This window comes from Octopus bimaculoides, chromosome 7, assembly GCF_001194135.2.
Source record: "Octopus bimaculoides isolate UCB-OBI-ISO-001 chromosome 7, ASM119413v2, whole genome shotgun sequence".
Taxonomy (NCBI): domain Eukaryota; kingdom Metazoa; phylum Mollusca; class Cephalopoda; order Octopoda; family Octopodidae; genus Octopus; species Octopus bimaculoides.
In genome coordinates, this window is record NC_068987.1 from 45,378,882 (window position 1) to 45,384,693 (window position 5,812).

The 5,812-nt window shown below is 36.6% G+C and overlaps 1 protein-coding gene across 1 annotated transcript in view; it reads left to right on the forward strand.

Annotated features, from left to right (window-relative positions):
• Positions 1-1,778: 1,778 nt before the first annotated feature.
• The window catches only part of LOC106873180 (uncharacterized), a 101,769-nt gene continuing 97,735 nt past the window's right edge, over positions 1,779-5,812 (forward strand). Inside the window, exon 1 of the mRNA XM_052969588.1 lies at positions 1,779-2,450. The gene's annotated coding sequence lies outside the window, so the exon portion shown is untranslated. The remainder of the gene's footprint in view (positions 2,451-5,812) is intronic.

Consider the following 5,812-nt stretch of genomic DNA (forward strand, 5'->3'; position numbering starts at 1 on the left):
CGAGCGTGGCCGTTTTCGTGCGGGTGACACGTAAAAGCACCCACTACACTCTCTGAGTGGTTGGCGTTAGGAAAGGCATAGAGCTGTAGAAACTCTGCCAAATCAGACTGGAGCCTGGTGTTGCCATCCGGTTTCACCAGTCCTCAGTCAAATCGTCCAACCCATGCTAGCATGGAAAGCGGACGTTAAACGATGATGATGATGATGATTTAATATTCAATTTTATTAATTCATTCCAATTATGAATGTTTAATAATTGAATGCTATGAGATAAAATCACCATTTTTATTCAACATTTGTCTATTTATTAGCAAAGTCTCATATAAAACAATTTTTTGTTTTAATCTTGGAGTTAAATTGTTTTTTACTGTCAGGTGACTTTTGGCCAACTCTGTACGCATACACACACACACATATATGCATACACACCTCATTATGGGCCTATCCACAATTTTATGTTAAGCAAATTTCACTTCAGAAGCATTGATCAATATAAGGCTATGGTAGGAGACATTTATCCAAGGGGCTGCTCAATTGAATTGAACCAAAACCATTTGCATAAACTTCTAGAACCTCCTTCGAACTGGACATTGATGTATATTGGCAAGACAAGTATTTTTCACCCAACAGCAGGTGGGTGAGAGTTGAGAGCATAGTTGACATAATCTACGTCATTGTATTACTGGTATTTAATTTATTGCCTATAGTTAACTCTGGTAATCTCAACTTCTGCATTTAGCAGGAGGGTCTACAAATGGGAGGGGTTTTAGAATGCAATTGCACTGTAGGCATAACATGCAACTTGGTTTGATACTGCTTCATGGTAGTGCAGGTGGTAGTGGTCTTTAATATCATTCACCGTGTTGCAAGCATTTACACCTGATGCAAATAGTCTCCTACTTGCAGATATTATGGTTGGGTATTAGTTGCATTAATCTTACCAGTCTGTATGCCTGCACAGGTCATGTGTAGTGTCCCCACTCACCTGACTAGCTTATAAAAATAACAATAAATAAAAACCTCAGACTACAAAGTAAAAAAGAAAATAATGGTGTCTCGTGTTTCTGCTCAATTTCTATCGAAATTGATTTGTATTTCCCCCCTCCCCTTCCAATATCAATAATATACAAACAGTTGCTTTAATCGACTGCCCCTCCTCGCCCCATAAAAAATTGGTCTCGTGACTAGTCATATGACATCGTCAACATTTCTAGTATGGTAAGGAGACACTTGTTTGGGGGCACGTTTTTGGTTTTCAGCTTGGACGTATTTCACTTTCCTAGTATCGAAAGTGTCTTTCAGAAATATTGGAGGCCACAAATATTCAACCCGCCTCTTCTATTTCACTCCAACAAAATTAACCGTTTTTTTTGTCTTGTTAAATAAAAATAGCGATCATACGTATGTTTGAGTGTGTACGTTGCTTTATACAGGTGTGTATGTGACTGCATATCTGTGTGTGCGTGCCTTTACATGAAACACCACCCCTCACTGCACTTGTAATGGTCATAAGTCTATGTCGATATGTAGTCCGAGTGGCACGGATGGATTTGCAGAATGAAAATTCATTAGAAGATAAATAATAATAGCAGTAATAACAAACCACAACAATATAATCAACAGAAGCCGATGATAATATCTCTAATAACTGCAGCAGCAGTCAACCACTCTTGCATTGGATTGATGATATAGGAACTGTTAGTTTCGTATCATGACATCATATAAAACAATACAAGATAATACACACACTTTATATGAATATACTACTGTCTATCTTTCACTACCTCAGTGCAGGAAAAAAAAACTCCAACACGCACACACACAGATGTATGTACAAATGTCAAGACCACGAAAGCATGAAAATATTGAACAAGAAAGAAAGGCAACGGGCAGACAAAAATATAAGGAAATGTTATGTAGCAAATTATTATTAATTTAAATGGAGATTTTTTTTCGTAGATGCATTTAGAGGAAATTGTAAAATTAGGTTTAGTACGTAGAATGAATGTGTGTCCATGTATGTCTAATCAGCGCGACGAGATGTGCATAGCATCACATGACCGCCGCTGCTGCTGCTGCTGTCAGTAGCATTGTAATATGTGAGTGGAGACAATTAACACGAGATCCATCAAGGTGCTTACAGAAAAGGAAAAATAATATGATATAATATAGATTTGCAGTATGCTGTATTTATAATTTTGTGTCTGGATTTGGTTTTTAGGCCAATGCAGACTGTTACCAGTTTCTTCGAACTTTAGTGATTTAGTATTTTTAATTTGTATCCAAAAGTTGCTCGCAAACAACATCGGATGGTTTCTGTTCACCACAGAGCAAGCTACCTCGATCTGTGATTTTTGTTGTCTTATTACTGTTAAGATCGTCTTGTCTTCATTTATATTATCCCAGACAGACGACATAAAAAAAAATATAGAGAGTAATATAAAACAAAGGTAAGCAGCATTTACTGTTCCTCTTTCTTCAGTCTCAACATTTCTACACTGTCGTTTCACGTTAGTTTATCTCTCTCTCTCCTTTTCTTTTGTTTCTTCAGCCCCATTTGTTTCTTTTTGAACCACTTTTCCTTACTTTCTCCCCATATCAAACCACCGACACACACATTACTTACACCACCCTTTTTATATCACTGTTACTTTTGTTTCTTTCCCTTCTCTTTTTCTTTGCAATATATCTTTCAGGCCTGCTCGGTTAGATTTTTTTTTAATATTACATATCCATGAATATATTCCTAATTTTTATTAATTTAGTGTTGATTGTAACGTTTGGGTTTTGACAGTAGAAGGCATTGTTGGTTGTTGTGGACGATGACAACGATAGAGATAATAGGTAATTAATGATAACAGCGGTGATAGTGATGATAATGATGACAGTGGTTGTGGTAGAGCACATTGCAAGCTGGTTCACCACCGGTCATGTGGACAACTTTCACAGTACACATATAATCAATACAGACAGACACACATACATGCAAGCACCCATACACATATAGAGGCATATATATATATATATATATATATATATATATATATATATATGCGTGTGTGTGTGTGTGTGTGTGCATTTATCTCTATTTGTGTGCGTGTATAGTTCCACTACCATTATACCTCAGCGAAAGACCTCCGTACTTTCACATTAACTTAAAATAATGGTTTGTTACATTAGTTATGAGGCTTGAGATGTTATTTTCGTGTGGGTGATTGAAAATAAGATGTTGTGAAGCTATGCCTCTGCCAGGAACATATGCAATATATATATATAAAGTGAAGTGGTTCCGATCGTTTAAGAACATTTTAACAGTATCGTACCTACGTAACCCGCTCTTGGGGAAAGCAAGATGCGATTGCGCGATGTTCATGCCTTTCTTAAGGGCATAAAGATTGTAATTAGCATTAAAATTATTCTTTCTTTATGTGTCATTAGGACAACAACAAACATTACAATGCAATTAGTATGAATATAATTGAATATGGCATTGAATATTTCGTTGCATTTCTATGTTCAGTGTTTTAGGTTTATAGGGGAAGGGTCCCGAGGTTTGTATGTATGATGCAATCAACAAAAGAACTACATAATTTAACGGGTTTTATAGGTGTACATGTGTATGTCTGGGAGAAAGCTAAACTAAATATAAAAAATTGTAAGTACGCATAATAATATCCTAATCGTGCAGAAGGTGTATTTTTAGAGAATTGTGGACATATATATGTATATATATTGTAATGTTCATGCGTTTCATAAAGTAAAAAAATATAAGGCTTAAGAGAAGCGAAGCAGTCCAAACTGCTTGAAATAATTACCAACACACAAAAATAGATGCATGCACCCTTAAGAAAGTCTCGTGACGGCTGCTTCTGTTCGATTTTTTTTTCTTTTCATTCATTCGTGTTTTGCTTTCTTGTCTCGTATGTGCGCTTGTGTTTGCATATGCATATTGCAATGGTGCACTTATTGCATTGCTTCTTTTCTATCAACTCTACATCTCATTTAATTTGGTATTATCTCCATCACTATTCTCATCTGTCAAATGATGACCCTTTTTCTCACGTCAATATTTGATCTATTATATTTTTATAGCTTTTTTTTGTGAAGCTGTTCTTTCTATTGACTTTACTACCACCACTATCACCATCGTCATCATTATCATCGTCGTCGTCATTATCTTTTACCTAGTTTCTTGCATCAGATTTTTAACTTTTCCAATGTACCTTTGCAGTCTCTCTTTCTCCTTCTCCCTCCCCACTCTCTCTCGCATTTGACTAGAGAATGGAAGGCGACAAATGGAATAATATAATAATATACAATATAATAATATTGCGATATAGGTATATAATCACATTTTTTGAAGCTGTATGGGCGAGTGTTGTACAGTCGATTGAATCTGTTCGCAGTATAATACTGGTATTTTATTTTATTGATCTGGACTGGGTTGAAATTCAACATAATATTAATAATCGTTTTTTTTCTATAATACGCATGAATTATGAGCGGATTTGCTTAAAGGTGGGAGGTTGGTTTTATACTATTATAAATGAAATGAGAACCAAAATGCACTGGAACAGTTTGGCGAACATTTCACCTTATTTTATGATATCTTGATGCTCGCATCTTAGTTCAATGATAGTTCTATTAATGAAACAGCGAGGGAGCCTCTTTGTGGTCAATCAATCTATTATAAATAGCAACTAAAAGATTTCGTCAAATTACACCCCATCGTCTTCGGAAAAGGAAAGGACACATGAGAGATGATGTACTCTTACAACCCCTAGCAAGACAATCTTCGTTATAGGGGTTGATTTAATAGCGTCAAAGTATAATAATATTAATGATTGTTGTTTAGCTCCAAGTCAGCGCTGAGTAGATATAAACAAAGCCCTTCCAATATGTCCTTCCTCTTTTGAAAGATGGTGTAGGGTGTAATTTGAAGGAGATTTAGTTGCTATTTCTAACAGGTTGAGCAATCCATTACTAGTTCTTATCGTTGGTTCGAGAAGGTCCCACGATGCTTTTAAAATTTTTTTTTAGTGATGTTAGTGTTGGAATCAGTTGTCTCGAATATCATTTTACAGGGTCCGAAATGACATTCTGTGACGTCTATGCCTCTTACTCTCTCATAAGTAGTGTCAGGTTAAATGGCTACATCTATGGGTGTGATTTCCGAGCTGGGGACTAGGATGATTGTCAAAATATTTAGTAGGATGAAGGCGGAAGAATGAGAAAGAGCAGTGTCGGTTAAAAAAGCCCACTTCAGGGTAGCCTCTACGTGATAGCCAGACCCGCTAGCAATAGCAACCAAGACTTCTCTCGGATCACACATTAGTTATCTTAAACAAGGAAAGTGAACATTAGAGAAGGTAGAGTTATACACAGCTGAAAAAGATGAAATAGCGGTCACAGCTGGTATAGTTTTGATCATAGTTCTACTGAACGTCAGTATTGACGAAGCGCCGATTAACGAGGGTGTCAGCCATAATATTTACCAGGTGTTCGTCATTATTAAAAATAATAGCGAATTATGGAAAATAGTTCGATGTTAAATGTGGAAATAGGTACACTTGTATGGGTGTGATATGGGATGTGTCAGAGGAAACTAATATAGGGAATTGAAAGAAAACCGGTCAATATAAAGACCTTCACCCGGGGGGGAAAAAAAACCCCAGCCGGGGGGGGGGGGTTAACAAGTGTGTGGAAAACGAATATGAAAAAAATGCGCGCTGACGACCCTGGGGTGGGGAGGGGACTTTCGGAAAATTCACAAGATCCTATTTTCCGTCATAACTTCGGGTAAAATGGATAT